The 16,360-nt window shown below is 44.7% G+C and overlaps 1 protein-coding gene across 1 annotated transcript in view; it reads right to left on the bottom strand.

Moving 5' to 3' along the window:
* ATP8A2 (ATPase phospholipid transporting 8A2) overlaps positions 1–16,360 on the bottom strand; it is a 464,367-nt gene that overhangs the window by 433,858 nt on the left and 14,149 nt on the right. The gene's annotated exons all lie outside the window — the stretch shown is intronic.

The raw sequence follows: 16,360 nt of genomic DNA, 5'->3' as shown, positions 1-16,360 counted from the left end.
GGGTTTTTTCCCCCAGGTACTGACTCCCACCCCTGTGCTCTTCCCAGCATCCGGCAACCAATCAGGGTCGCCATCAACCCCAGAACACACACACCCCAGATTGACCCCAGAGCAAGGTCACATGGCAGGTGAGCCAGGAAAAAGTTAGGGTAAGTCTCCAACTTTTTTACACTGTAGCTTTGGGGAAAAGCCCCCTGATGACTGCAAATTGGTGGCTGCGTCATATAAGCGACGTGGCACCAATTTGCAGCCATCGCCAGACTTTGAAGGCAATGGTAACCTCAAGATTGGATTACTGCAACGCGCTCTATGTGGGGCTGCCCTTGAAGCTGCTCCGGAAGCTGGAGCTAGTGCAGAATGCTGCAGCTCGGCTGTTGTCTGGAGCTGCCCCTTTCCAGCATGTAACTCCTCTGCTGAGGGAACTGCACTGGCTGCCTATTCGCTACCGGGCCAGGTTTAAGGTTCTTGTACTTGTGTACAAAGCCCTAAACAACTTGGGACCAGGATACCTGAGAGAGCGCCTTCTCCCTTACCAACCTGCCCGGTCACTGAGGTCATCCGAGGGCCTGCTCCTGGTGGTTCCACCTAGATCCATCCTCCGATTGTAATCCACCAGGGGAAGAGCCTTCAGCGTGGTGGCGCCCCTCCTGTGGAACTCCCTGCCTCTGGAGGTCAGGCAGGCTCCAACCTTGTACTCCTCCTGAAAACATCTTTATTCCAAGAAGCCTTTCTTTAACATGCAGCCTTGGATTTCTGTGTTGTTGCTTTTTGCTTCTTTTTAAATTTTGTTTTAACTGTTTTATTCTGTTTTTATTTTCATTTTACCTTGTACACCGCTCCGAAATTTTTCAATGGGGAGCGGTATATAAATATTCTAAGTAAATAATAAATAAATAAATATAGCCAGCCCCCACATTTCACTCAACTCCGCTTCCAAAAGCTACACAGAACTGTGAAAAGGTTTTGTAGTATGGTAATGCCACTAGCTCGTTGTTGGCAGGTGTCTGGATCATCATTTTCATTTTTGTTGTTTTCATTTGCTGCTAATCTTTGCTTTTTTTGTTGTTGAGAAGTTCAACAGATGGAAAGGAAAAGCAATTGAGTCTGAGTTGCATTCTCTGGAGATGGTTTCTCCCTCAGGCTATATTCTGAATCAGACACAAGGGGGGATTTCACCCGGTACTGCAGGTGCACATACGACACCTGCTGAAAGTCCCTTTTCTATGAAAGTGTTAAAGATACAGCAGCCCTGTCCTCCTTTTCATATGGTCACCCTACTCCAGATCATGGACCAAAAAGGATTCCTCCAGAGGAGGCAAGACACCACCTAGAGCTATGCTCTGCCCTTCAAGAATACTTTATTTTTAATCCTTTTAAAAAAAAAAAAACCAACACTGATTATTCCCCTCTCCTGCACTAAATGGAACATCATTTATTTTGTTTTTAAACGCATAAACAAAATTTCTTCCTTGCAAAGGGTTTCTCCCCAACCTTCACAAAACAAAGCTGTTTTCCCTTGACACTTGCATGGCTGTGAAACAGAATCAGTAAGGGGAAACCCTCAGCATCGAAAGGCCGTCAGTATTTTAGTGAAATTCCCAATGGAAGCCTTTCCCAAGAACGGCGTGTTCATGATACTGCCGTGACTTTTCACATGCGCCTCCTTAGGCAGCACCTGAGACGTCTGAGGACTCTGGTGGTTCATTATTTATACCTGCTAAACAGAGTCTTAACCAGGAACTGACATTATCAGACACAGTCATCACCCTGCAAACAAATGAGCTGACAACAGTAAACAATGGAAGAAGTGTACCATTAGGGAGGTCACCTGTTGAGATAACCAAATGGATTCTTTTTCTTTTTTTGCTTGTCATCATCGAAGTGCTGGAAAAACCAGGTGGATTAGTAAAGGAAAAACCAGGTCATCATCACATCCATGTTCACACCGCACCTTGCAGCTATAACCTAGCTCTAAAAAAACCGAATTGGCCCTTAGCCAAGCACTTCTTTTTTAGCAAAGGGCTAGGATTTGGCCGGGTGAAGGCATCCAAAATGTTGCATTTTGTGACAGACTGCTGACAATGGTGTAACACAACCAGGACTCTCGGGATTCTGACCTCAATTGCCACCCAGCTCAGAATTCCTTACTCCCCTTGAGTTTAGCTGCAATCCTCATAGTAGCTAGGGGGAAATGGATTTCCCAGCAGGGATATATTGTTCCTTGCTGCAATGAAGAGTAGTTTGGGAGTGTCTTCATTTCGATGGACAATTAAGATCCATTAACTTTTCAAAAGACCTGCTCCGGTGGAGATGTGGCTACGGAGAGCACCATGATGAGTCCTTGCATATTAAAATTTGCCACACCCAATTGCTGAGGCTTCCCACCATGTTTGCTATCAACTTTCCTTTCAACTAGGATGCTTTTAGGATGTTTTTAACAGTGTATAATATGTTTTTAATCAGTATTTTATGCTTGCTGTTGTTCCCCGCCTCGATCCAATCGGGTAAGAAATAAATGATGATGATGACGATGCAACTTTCATGGCAAATGGGCAAAACCAACTTGGCATGTTGAAAATGCTGGTAGAAAAGATACACGTAGAGCAGTCTTCTCCAAGCTGGTGCAGTCCAGGTGTGAAAGACTATAACTCCCAACTCCCATGGTGCCTTGGGGATAGTGGAAATTGTAGTCCAACACACCTGGAAGGCACCAGATTGGGGAAGGCTGATGCAGAGCCTGATGCTTCCTCGTATATCCAGCTCACAGGGTAAGATTCACATTTATTTTTCATCCCACAATCACAATCACAGCCCAGTTTGGATATCACAACAACCCAGGCTGGGGTTTTTTAAAACCTTGAATTGTCATGATGGTGGCAGCATGCTGGTGCAGACTGTCCAGTTACTACCAATGCAAGCACGAGAGACTAAACAACCCAGAGATGCTACATCCATGGGTTGTTCAGAACTGCGTGCCAACAAGGAACTCTGGCTTATCAGACAGCGTTGGAACCTAGGAATGGAGCCTGTAGCGGAAGTGGCTGAAAAACATGCAGCAGCATGCTCCCTCCCTCACAACAACCCAGGGCGTTTAAAAACATCCAAATCTGGATCCATCCCGATATCTTTTTGCAGGACTCAAAGACTGATGAGAGTGCGCAAACTTTCAAACCTCACAGCATTTCTGTTTCAGTGGAGGGGAAATCCAACAGCAGAATGTCAGTTAAGTTTAAGAAAGCACTAACTTTTTATAAATAAATAATAAAAGTTTCTATAACAATCTATACCAGCATTCCTGACAATTGGCTATGGTGGCTGTTGGGAGCTGAAGCTTAAAACATCTTGAGGGCACTGGGTTGGGGAAGACTTGTGTTATATACACTTTATAAAATGTTTTGAAGCTGATGTGTATTACTAGGGTGACCCTATGGAAAGGAGGACAGGGCTCCTGTATCTTTAACAGTTGTATGGAAAAGGGAATTTCAGCAGGTGTCATTTGTATGCATGCAGCACCTGGTAAAATCCCCCCTTCATCACAACAGTTAAAGCTGCAGGAGCCCTGCCTTCTTTTGTATGTGGTCAAGATGGCAGGGCTCCTGCAGCTTCAACTGTTGTGATGAAGAGGGAATTTCACCAGGTGCAGCATGCATACAAATGACACCTGCTGAAATTCCCTACAACGGTTAAAGACAAAGGAGCCCTGTCCTCCTTTTTCATCTGGTCACCCTACTATGTACTAATTCCTACTCCTTGTTTCTGATCCCACCAAGTAAAACAAAAAAAACCCTCCTCTCCCTTCTCGATGTCAGCGAATTAACATTACTTCCTCTCTCTATGTATTTATTATTAACTTTGCTGCTGTCAAATTTCAATTTCTGCAGGAGTCTAAAGTACCATTTGCTGGGGGATGCGGGGAGGAAATGTCATAAAATAAGCTTTATAATCTCCACAGGCTGGCAGGCTCCTTCTCTGTCTTTATTTAGAAACCAAATCCATGACCTTGCAAATGCCCAGGGGAAATTGGGTGTAATTAAAACAAATACTTCAGCATGTGGTAGTTTTATATTAAATGGCGAACAAGCACATGCGCGTGCACTCATATATATTGATTTCTGGAGAAGGAGGCTGTTTGGTTAATCAGTTCTAGAAGGGCACAATCCTATGCACGCTTAGACAGAAACAAGTGCTACCACTCCCAGCATTTCCCAGACAGCATGGGTGCACATTGCAGTACATACGGGCAGCCCCATTCCTAGGAGTATTTTTTGCTTCTAGTCTATGGAGCTGGGAAACAGAGCCAGCCCTACCGTTAGGCAGAGTGAGGAAGTCGCCACAGGCGACAGGTGCTGGGAGGTGACGGCAAGGTGTGGGAGGAGAGAACTGTGGGCCATGCGGCCTGCCCTGTGCCACCTCAGGTTAGCAGGTGCTAACCTGCTGCCTTCAGGTGCAGTGGAGGATGCTGTCCCAGTGCCAGTGCAGAAGATTAAAATGACAGTCCAGTCACCTTTTCCACATGGAATGGGAGGGGCGCCATCTTGTCCTTTGCAGCAAAATCTCTTGAAGCCTGGTGGGGTGTGCATGATAGCACAGTACTTTTACACACACACAAATGTGAACACCTGAAAGCTGGGGCGGAGGGCAAACTCTCCAGCCTGGAGCTAAATCTGGCCTACCTGGATTCCTCATTCTAAAAAGTTGCAATGCCTCTCTTAAGCCGTAGTTACTGGCAGTAAGAGCTTGAAGCTAAAAATAGGCTGGGATTTTGGCTCCACCCCCACTTACCTTTAGCCACACCCACCATTAGAGTGAGGCCCCCAAGAGGTTCCCCAAAATGGAATTCGGCCCTTGGGCTGAAAGAGGTTCACTACCCCTGAGTTTAAAGCGCCACTTCATCCATAAATGTTCAAAACTGGGGCTAGTTTCCTAGGAATGAGAGAGCTCTGGAGACTTAACAGCCACTTTGCAATAGCTGCTTTTGTAACAGATGCAGGAAGGTTCATCTGCATGGGCCTGAAGGGAAATTGGGGCCAGGGGCGGGGTGGTGGTGTCAGGAGAGTGTGCATAGCTCCAAGCAACCATTGCTAAGCAGAATGGAAAGTTGGCAGGGGAAGGAGAATGGCAGTTCAACTAGGAAGAACAGGAAAAGAGGTGTGAAGCTGGTGAAGATTCAAAGTGTTGGTTTTGATAAGGCTCTAAACGGTTTGGGACCAAGTTACTTGAAGGACCACCTTCATCCATATCAGCCTGCCCGCACTTTAAGATCAGCAAGAGAGGCCCTTCCCATTTGCCCACCTGTGAGAGCAATTAGGTGGGCATCCACATGGGAGGGGGCCTTCTCTGCAGTGGCCCCAAATCTCTGGAACAAACTCCCATCGGAGGTCCGCCATGTACCATCCTTGCAGGCTTTTAAGACGGCCTTAAAATATTTTATTTTACTATGGCCTTCCTCTGATGAGTAATGTTATTGTTGCTGTCGTTCTTATTGTTGGTTTTGTTTTTAATTGATATTTTATTGTTATGTTTTTATTGCTTTTAATATTTATATATTTTAATATATATTTTATTGTTGTAAGTTGCCTTGTGAGGGTAGAAGCTCTGAAAGGCAGCCAAAAAATGTTTTAAATACAATAGATAGATGGGGAGAAGTAAGTGTTGTTGGGGTCCTTTTGAGAAAATATAGAGCTGCGATCTGAGATTGGGCTTCTCTATATTAAAGAAAAATCCAGCTGCCATACAATGGCTTGCTGCTTCCACATTCTTTGCGGGATTGCGATCGGCACCTTTACATGGGCGGACACATGGTTTGAATTGAAACCTTCCATTTCAATTCCCTTCTATGTTTTCTATTAGACATCACCATCTAGTGGCCAAAATCTCACACTATGCTGACTTTATACACTACAGTTTCTGCGCATTTTATTTTAATACTTGATTTTCTCAGGGGATGGCTGGGTGTTGAAGCGGGATAAACTTGAAAAGGCATGGGAGGGGCCCTGGATATTGACAACATCATGTAATGGACCTTCAAACTTCTGTGAGTAGCCAATCATGTGTATGCAATAAATTGCTGGTATAGAGAAGCACGTTGGAAACCGGTGGAACCTTTTGGCCTAAACAAGACTGAGCAGCACAGCCTGAGCGTCAAAGGATAGAACAGCTGTGAGAAGCAGAGACACTGGTAGCCTTCAATGCAAAGCATCGTCATGGCAGCATCATATCATCATGGCCACCAGACAACACCTTGGCTACTCGGCAAATGTATTTTATTTCAACCATTTATGGAAATGTTTCTGAGATATGAAATGAATAAAAGCTATTGTGGTCCAGTGGTTAAAGTGTTGGACTGGGACTCTGGAGATCTTGGTTTGAGACCCCACTCAGCCATAAAACTCACTGGGGAACTTTGGGCCAGTCACTGACTCTCAGCCTAACCTTCCTCACAGGGTTGTTATGAGGATAAATCAGAGAAGAGGAAGAGGACCATGTAAGCTGCCTTCGGTTCCTTGCAAGAGGAAAAAAGGCAGGATATGAATGTAATACCCTCACAGGCATTTAATGGTATATGATGAGGCATCTGTGTCTGCTGTTTTAGAACAGGTCTATTAGGAAAAACATAATTTATTTAAACTGTTTTTAGCTGTTTACACTGTTTAAATTTTTCTGTGTTAATTTTTTAAACTATTTTTATAAAGTCGTATTTTGCATTTTTATAAATTGCTGTAAACTGCCCGGAGTGCATTGGCTATGGAGTGATATAGAAATAATAATAATAATAATAATAATAATAATAATAATAATAATAATAATGGAACTCACTACCACAAGATAGTGCTGAGTGAGAGGTTGGTGTTTATAATTGCTGCAGGAGCTGAAGGGGGAGTGGCCTGATTGTCAGTTGGTCTCAGCAATCAGTGCCTAATTGCTGTTGATTGTTGTTGGCCTTTCAGTGACCTCATTCTGGTTGCTGACTTGGAGCTAAGCAGAAGCAGGGAAGAGCAGCTGGCCCAGCTCAAGGAGGAGCTAGAAAAGTAAGCCAGATTCCCAGGGAGCGAGCGAACAGGGAGCGAGCGAACAGGAGTTTGGCAGGGGGAGTGTAGGGGAAGAGGAGACCAAGGAAAGGGGAACAAGAGAAGCCTCAAGGAAACCCAGGAGGCTGCCAATTCAAAGAGGCCGTGTGCTTGCCATGTGCTCCTGATTGCTGAGTGAGAGGTTGGTGTTTATAATTGCTGCAGGAGCTGAAGGGGGAGTGGCCTGATTGTCAGTTGGTCTCAGCAATCAGTGCCTAATTGCTGTTGATTGTTGTTGGCCTTTCAGTGACCTCATTCTGGTTGCTGACTTGGAGCTAAGCAGAAGCAGGGAAGAGCAGCTGGCCCAGCTCAAGGAGGAGCTAGAAAAGTAAGCCAGATTCCCAGGGAGCGAGCGAACAGGAAGAGCAAACAGGAGTTCGGCAGGGGGAGTTCGGCAGGGGAGGCCAAGGGGGAGGCCTCTAAATAATAATAATAATAATAAAAATAAATAAATAAATAAAATAAAAATAAAAAAGAGGTGGGGGGAAAAAGAAAAGCATAAAGAGAAAAAAAAAACCCACAAAACCACCACCAAACAAAAGCAAAAAAAAAACCCAAAAGATTACTTTCCCTTAAGACATCCTCATATAGTTGTGTACCTTCAGAGAGGACACAACAAAGCAAAGGCAATTCTACTATAATCAAAAAGGGGAAAAACAAAAGCAGAAATCGACATTATGGATGGAAAGGAGTCCCTAGAGGTAGTGACCTGCAAAGGGTGTGCAATGTTCGTGTTTCTGCCTGAGCTCAACATGGCGTATACCTGCAACAAGTGCAAGCTGGTGGCACTTTTGGAAGAAAAAGTGAGGGGACTTGAGCAGCGAGTGTCCACCCTCCAAGGAATAAGAGAAGTCGAGGAGTTCTTAGACCGAACGGTGGAACTGCAACAGCAACAAGAAGCACATGAGATTGAAGAACAACAGCCAGCTGAAGCAGAAGTGGAGTATGCTGAGGGGAGGAAAGCCAATGAAGAGGAAACTCCCTGGAAAAGAGTGACAGTTAGAAGAGGAATTAGAGGGCGTTCTGCACCGGTGGAGCCATTGCAGTTAAGCAACCGCTTTCAGCTTCTGGAGAATGAGACTGAAGGACAGTTTGCAGAGGAAGAAGTACAGGAGGCACCATGCAACAGTGACCAAGAGACAGAAGGTAGGTCAACCAAGAAGAAGCGAAGAGTAGTCATTGTAGGAGACTCCCTGCTGCGTGGGATTGAAACCCAAGTATGTCGTGAAGACCCATGGACTCGCCAGGTGTGCTGTCTCCCTGGAGCACAGATTAGAGATGTGACTGAAGGGTTACCGAAGCTCATAAAGCCCACGGACACATACCCCTTTCTTCTCATCCATGTGGGAACAAATGATGTCGCCAAGCAGAGCTACAAAGAAATCATTTCAGACTTTGAAGTTCTGGGAAGGAAACTGAAGAACTTTGGGGCCCAGGTAGTTTTCTCATCCATCCTCCCGGTTCTTGGAAGAGGATTAGAAAGGGAAAGAAAAATACTCCGGATGAACGACTGGCTTCGAAAGTGGTGCCGTCGTGAGAGTTTTGGATTCTGGGACCACGGGCTACGCTACTTGGAACATGGACTGCTGGCAAGGGATGGGTTGCACCTCACAAGGGCTGGAAAGAATGAGTTTGGCCACAGCATGAAGAACTTCATCAGGAGGGCTTTAAACTGAATCTTGTGGGGGTGGGAGACGTAAATTTTGAGGCAACAATGGATGAAGGCCAATGCACCACAGTACAGAGAACAGCTCCAACAGAGTCCCAAAATAGTGTCTGCAACAAGGTAGGAACAAAGCCAGACTATAAAACACATGGTCTTCGATGTCTATATACTAATGCCCAGAGCATGGGAAACAAACAGAATGAACTTGAACTCTTATTACATGAAGGCAAATACGACTTGATAGGTATAACTGAAACTTGGTGGGATGACTCCCATGACTGGAATATAGCAATTGAAGGATATAACTTGTTCAAAAAGAACAGAAGAAATAGAAAGGGAGGTGGAGTTGCACTATATGTTAAAAATACCTATCCCTGCACAGAAATACAGGCGGATGAGATTGGGAGCCCCGTCGAGAGCGTCTGGATTAAAATAAATGGGGCTAGGAATAAAAAGAATATGATAATCGGAGTCTACTACCGACCACCCAATCAAGGAGAAGACGAGGACGAAACTTTTGAGAAACAAATTGCCAGTGTTTCAAGGAAGTGTGATGTAGTAGTGATGGGGGACTTCAATTACCCTGATATCTGTTGGGAGACCATTACTGCCAAAAGCGGCCCTTCCAAGAAATTCCTGACATGTATGGGTGATAACTTTCTCCTACAGAAAGTGGTGGAAGGAACTAGAGGGTCAGCAATCCTTGACTTGTTATTGACCAATAGGGATGACTTAGTGGATAAAGTGGCAGTTACGGGAACTCTGGGGGAAAGTGACCACGTCATACTTGAATTCTTGATTATGAAGGAGACAAAAGTCGAGCGTAGCCATACACGTACTCTGGATTTTAGGAAAGCTGATTTTAATAAACTCAGAACTATAATAAGTAAGGTCCCGTGGCAAGGGAGCCTAAAAAGAAAAGGAGTGCAGGATGGGTGGGAGTATCTAAAAAATGAAATTTTAAAGGCACAGTTACAAACAATTCCAACAAGGAGAAAAGATAGAAGACAACAGAGGAAACCAATGTGGCTCCACAAAAAGCTTATTGATGAACTGAAAACAAAAAGGGATACATATAGGAAGTGGAAGGAAGGCCAGGCTACAAAAGAAGAGTACAGACAAGTGGCGCAGAAGTGCCGAAATGGCGTCAGGAAGGCTAAAGCTGTGAATGAGCTGAGATTAGCGAGGGATGCTAAAAGCAATAAAAAGGCTTTCTTCAGATACGTGAGTAGTAAAAGACAGAGGAAAGAAATGGTGGTTCAACTGCTTAATGAGGATGGCAAATTGATAACAGACGACAAACAAAAGGCTGAAGTGCTCAATTCCTACTTTGCCTCGGTCTTCTCCCAAAAGCGGATCTATGACCCCCCTGGAAAAAGTGAAGCAGAAGTTGAGGGGGCAGGATTGCAGTTTGAGATTGATAAACAAATGGTCAAAGAACACCTAATTTCCTTGAATGAGTTCAAATCCCCAGGGCCCGATGAACTGCATCCAAGAGTAATGAAGGAGCTAGCGGAAGAACTCTCAGAACCTTTGTCTATTATCTTTGCAAAATCATGGAAGACGGGTGAGGTGCCGGACGACTGGAGGAGGGCTAACGTTGTCCCTATCTTCAAAAAGGGCAAAAAGGAGGAACCTGGGAACTACAGACCAGTCAGCCTGACATCCATCCCTGGGAAAATTCTGGAGCAGATTATAAAGAAGTCAATCTGTAAACACCTTGAAATCAATGCAGTGATTACTAGAAGCCAACATGGATTTGTCAGGAACAAATCCTGTCAAACTAATTTGATCTCATTTTTTGATAGGATAACCTCCCTTGTGGACTGTGGGAATGCTGTGGATGTCATATATCTTGACTTCAGCAAAGCTTTTGACAAAGTACCACATGACATTCTGATTAACAAACTAGCTAAAAGTGGGCTAGATGGAACAACTATTAGGTGGATCCACAGTTGGCTACAGAATCGGACTCAAAGAGTACTTATCAATGGAACCTTCTCAAACTGGGGAGAGGCAACGAGTGGGGTGCCGCAGGGCTCAGTCCTGGGCCCAGTGCTCTTCAACATTTTTATTAATGATTTGGACGAGGAGGTGCAGGGAACGCTGATCAAATTTGCAGATGACACCAAATTGGGTGGGATAGCTAATACCCTGGAAGACAGAAACAAACTTCAAAGTGATCTTGATAGGCTGGAGTGCTGGGCTGAAAACAACAGAATGAAATTTAATAGGGATAAATGCCAAGTTCTACATTTAGGGAATAGAAACCAAATGCACAGTTACAAGATGGGGGACACTTGGCTCAGCAATACTACAAATGAGAAAGATCTTGGAATTGTTGTAGATCACAAGCTGAATATGAGCCAACAGTGCGATATGGCTGCAAGAAAGGCAAATGCTATTTTGGGCTGCATTAATAGAAGTATAGCTTCCAAATCACGTGAGGTACTGGTTCCTCTCTATTCGGCCCTGGTTAGGCCTCATCTAGAGTATTGCGTCCAGTTCTGGGCTCCACAATTCAAGAAGGACGCAGACAAGCTGGAGCGTGTTCAGAAGAGGGCAACGAGGATGATCAGAGGTCTAGAAACAAAGCCCTATGAAGAGAGACTGAAAGAACTGGGCATGTTTAGCCTGGAGAAGAGAAGATTGAGGGGAGACATGATAGCACTCTTCAAATACTTAAAAGGTTGTCACACAGAGGAGGGCCAGGATCTCTTCTCGATTCTCCCAGAGTGCAGGACACGGAATAACGGGCTCAAGTTAAAGGAAGCCAGATTCCGGCTGGACATCAGGAAAAACTTCCTGACTGTTAGAGCAGTGCGACAGTGGAATCAGCTACCTAGGGAGGTTGTGGGCTCTCCCACACTAGAGGCATTCAAGAGGCAGCTGGACAACCATCTGTCAGGGATGCTTTAGGGTGGATTCCTGCATTGAGCAGGGGGTTGGACTCGATGGCCTTGTAGGCCCCTTCCAACTCTGCTATTCTATGATTCTATGAAGATGTAGTGATGGCCACCAATTTTGATGGCTTTAAAGGGGGGTTGGATAAATCCCTGGTGGAGAAGGCTATCAATGACTACCAGCCCTGATGGTTGTGTGCTATCTCCAATATTTGAGGCACTAAGCCTGTGTGCACCAGTTGCTGGGGAACATGGGTTGGAGAGTTCTGTTGCATTGGTGCCTGGCCGACGGCTGGTTGGCCACTGTGTGAACAGAGTGCTGGACTAGATGGACCCTTGGTCTGATCCAGGAGGGCTCTTCTTATGTTCTTAAGAGCTATACAGTGGGTTGCCTAGCAGAGATGGGGAACAAGTGCTCCCCCAGATGTTGGACTGCAACTCCCATCATTCCTCACTATTGTCTTGGTGTAATGGGAGTTGCAGTCCAGCAATGTCTGGTTGGCCACACCTTCCCCACCCTTGTTGCCTAGGAAGGGGAATGGGCTCCTGAAGTAAGTAACACTGGCCAGATCAGGCCTTTTAACAGTTATGGAGAAGAGGGAATTTCATAGCTATGAAATATAGTTGACCTGTCCTCTTTCACTTCATATTCTGAAGTGATCAATTGTTGATCAGCTGTTTACAAGCGTGTAGTTCGGTTTCAAACTCTCACCCCCAATCACTAGTCAATTGAATTGTGATTTACACTGGCCACACTTTATTTACAAGTATACAAGCATGCCTTGTAGGCACTCCTACAAAAAAACTGATCTACAGGACACTTTTTAAGGGTAGCAAGGGAGTGTGTGTATGTGTGTGTGCATGCGCGCGCGTGTGAGAGAGAGAGAGAAGTTGATGGCTCCGATGTCAGTGGGGCGGTGAATCTGGAGTAGATGTACCACCCCACTGATACTGGAGCCAACAGCCTCCAACAGAGAGAGACCTCCTCAAGTAACCCTGAGCTATTCCCCTCTGCCCAGTTTCTTCTGATCACACAGTACAGCTAAGGTCTTCAAACCACTTTCATTTAAAATGTCTACATTTAGGCATCTTGCACATATTGCAACTACATGCCTGTGTAACTACGTACATACGTACCTATGTAGGTAGATACACCTTGGATTCCATTCCTCCCTCCAGGTGCCTATTTTGGGTTAACACATGCTATCCTCACAACAACCTCATAAAACACCTTAGGCATGTGACTTTTTTGGGCCTTTTTACAGCCGTCCAAACAAAAATACAATCTTTCACTGTGCCATGTTTCCCATTCCTTATATAACTAACAGAGCAACCTTTCTCATGCTGTCAGAGATGTTTAAGTCTCTGTTGGTTAGATTCATACTCTCCTTTCTCATTATATTTCTTCCCTTCCTTTTTCTCTTCTACCACCTTTCTTTGCTTTTTCACACCTGCACTGCCTTTTGCCCTCTTGCTTTCTCTTCCAGCAATTTGGCAGTCATCACTGTGTTCCTAAGGACAGGCTATACCTGCTATCTATTCTATTTTAATCCCTGCTTTGCTACCTATAATTATCTCTCGCATTCAGAACTTGGTCCTTGATCTTTTAATTGGCTTTTTTAAACGCTTTGATCCATTTGTATCTTCCTCTATGCCCAGGCATTTTCCATTTAAAGGATAGATAAGCACAGTCTTTTAATGTATATATTTACCTTTCAATCGGTTTTCTTTTCCTCAGTTGGTTTTTTGTTTTTCAATATCAGTCTGGGATATTGCCAGGGGACTGCATACCTTTGAATGTGATGCTGTCACTTTGGGATATTTAAACTATTCTTCCAGCTGTGTCTAGGATTGGCACTTAAAAAATTGATGTCACTTTTAAAGAAAATGTGATTCTGGTGCCTAGAAATGGGGAGAAAAAATGTCCAGCTCCGTTCATTAATCACCTTTTCTTGTCTCTCCAACTAATCTAGTTCTTGTCTTTCCTACTAATGAAGTTCTATTTGGGGGCCTGTAACTCAGCCAGGGAATAGACTCATAGCTAAAGCCTCACCAATCTTCTTAAGGGAGGCTTCTGCAGTTAATTTCTTAACCTACCTTTTTCACTTTTTAACCTTTGCAAGAATGGAGTTTCATGTACACAACAACACTGAACCAAATACAATGAAAAGAAAAACAATGCTTGAATGTAGAATTTCTAAAACAGGGGTGGGCAACTTGTGGCCCTCCAGATGCTTTGGTCTACAACTCACAAGATCCCTCACCATGGGTGATGCTGGATATGGCTGATGGAAGTTGTAGGCTAAAATACCTGGAGGACCACACATCGTTCATCCCAGTCAACATGGTAAAGAATGTTGCGAGTTGTCATCCAAAACATCTGGAGGATACCAGGGGCTCATCTACACCAAGTAGGATATTCCACTATGGAAGCGATATTAAAATAGTATATAAAAGGCAGGAGCCACACTACTGCTTTATAGTGATACTGAAGTGCACTGACAACTGTTGGGGCCCACGGCACATACCATATACCACTTTCATACCACTTTCATGGTGTTATATCCTGCTTGGTGTAGATGTGTCATGGACCTCAACAGTTGTCAGTGCACATCAGTACCACTATAAAGCAGTAGTGTAGATCCTGCAGTGCACTTCAATACCACTATAAATCAGTAGTGTGGCTCCTGCCTTTTATATACCACTTTCAAGCCACTTTCATAGTGGAATATCCTGCTTAGTGTAGATGAGCCCCAGGTTTCGAAAGGCTGTTGTAGAACAATTCTCCAGTGGGCAGATTATGCCCACCATGGAACCAGAAACCGGCTTCTTCATGAATGGAAGAAGTAGACAGCCTGAACAAGTATTTAAATTTCCTGGGCTTATCTACTAGCGTAAGACGGTGGCAAGGGATGGCTAGCCCTCAGCTTTGGATTTCTCTTCTTCTGGCTTTTCGTGGCTAGGTGTTCAGAAGCCATAGAGACCCTGCTTTCCATGCAGAAGATCCCAGGTTTAATCCCCAGCGTCTTCAGGTAGGGCTGAGAAAGACTCTTACCTGACATCTGCTGCCAGTCATGGTCAACAATACTGGGTTAGATGGACTGACTCAGTATAAGGCAGCTTCCTCTGTTCCTAGGACAGAGAGGGATGAAATACAATATCCAGCATAATTTTACAGTCCTGGATGGCTCAGAGGATCCTGATGCCTTGTCCTCAGAGGAAGCTCCAGAGATAACAGTTCAGGAAGAGCGTTTGGGCATGGAAAGGCATCAGGGGGGGAAACTTATAATTGGGTAAGGACCAGAAAATAGGTTAATGCGGAGTGAACAGGCTCAGTTGTCATGGAATTGGGGGAAGAGGAATGGAAACAGCTGGCTGGATGTGGCCAGTGCAGCCCAGGGGACTTCAAGAAACCGCTGATCAATGACAGGACAAGCTAAGTGAAAGAGAAGGAAAAGAGCACAGAGGGAAAGTGGAAGGTGGGTATGGGCTCATCTACACCTAGAGCCCTTTTGGGATGGGGGGAGGGACAATTGGAAGTTTTCTGCTTCAGTGATCGTCCCTCATGGGGCACACGCCAGAGAGTTTGCCCGCAATTTAAGGAGAGCCGTTCTGGGGTGAACTTTTTTTAAAACAACTCCTGATTCTTGCGCAAGAGCAGAGTTGCCATTCTGTGCGAAGATGAGGTTTTTTAAACACACACACACACACTCGGAACTGAAAGACCCCGAGACCCATCCAGAATGTGTCAACAATGCTCTTCTCCTCACCCCCGATACCCACGGACTCACTCCGCACAGCTGGTTGCCTATTCGCTGAGCCCTGCTACTTGCGAGGAACAGCAACAGCTTCATGAGGGGAGGGCACACCAGCTGTGCGCCTCGAGATTTTTACGAGAGCAGGGGGGGAACCGGGACAAAAGCTGTCATCGATATCCTGGGAAAACTGAGGGGTCATCCCTAAATCACTGCGGGATCAGCTGTGAGTCATGTGGTATGATAGGGATGACCTCAATACTATTCTGGAATAAACGGCTGGTGTGGATTAGGCTCATATCTACGGTGACCATATGAAAAGGAGGACAGGGCTCCTGTATCTTTAACTATTGTGTTGAAAAGGGAATTTCAGCAGGTGTCATTTGTATATATGGAGAACCTGGTGAAATTTCCTCTTCATCCTACCAGTTAAAACTGCAGGTGCCCTGCCCTCTTTTAAATCTGGTTACTCTAGTATAGCTCCTGCAACTTTAACTGTTGTGATGAAGAGGGAATTTCACCAGGTTCTCCATATATACAAATGACACCTGCTGAAATTTCAATACAACTGTTAAAGATACAGGAGCCCTGTCCTCCTTTTCATATGGTCACCCTACTATATCTCTACATCTCTTCCTCCCTTGTACCTTGCTCCATTTAGAACATGATCCTATTCATGTTTAAACAGGGGGGAAAGTCCTACTGTCTTTGGAATGCTGGGAGTTGTAGGATATTTTTCTGTCTAAACATGCATAGGATTGTGCCCTTATTCTCTTTCATCCTCCAAGAAAAATGAGTAAAATAGGATAGGAGAAGAAGCACAAAGATCAAAAAAGGGCAAGAAGAATCATCTTATTTTCTGGATAAATGCATTTCTGGTTCACACTGAGAAGCTATTTTTAAATGTCCTCAGGGATGAGCATGAGAGCTGCCTATAGAAATCAATGGAGCAATCCAAGATTTGAATGT

This window comes from Elgaria multicarinata, chromosome 5 (assembly GCF_023053635.1).
Source record: "Elgaria multicarinata webbii isolate HBS135686 ecotype San Diego chromosome 5, rElgMul1.1.pri, whole genome shotgun sequence".
Taxonomy (NCBI): Eukaryota; Metazoa; Chordata; class Lepidosauria; order Squamata; family Anguidae; genus Elgaria; species Elgaria multicarinata.
This window is presented reverse-complemented; position numbering and strand designations above follow the sequence as displayed.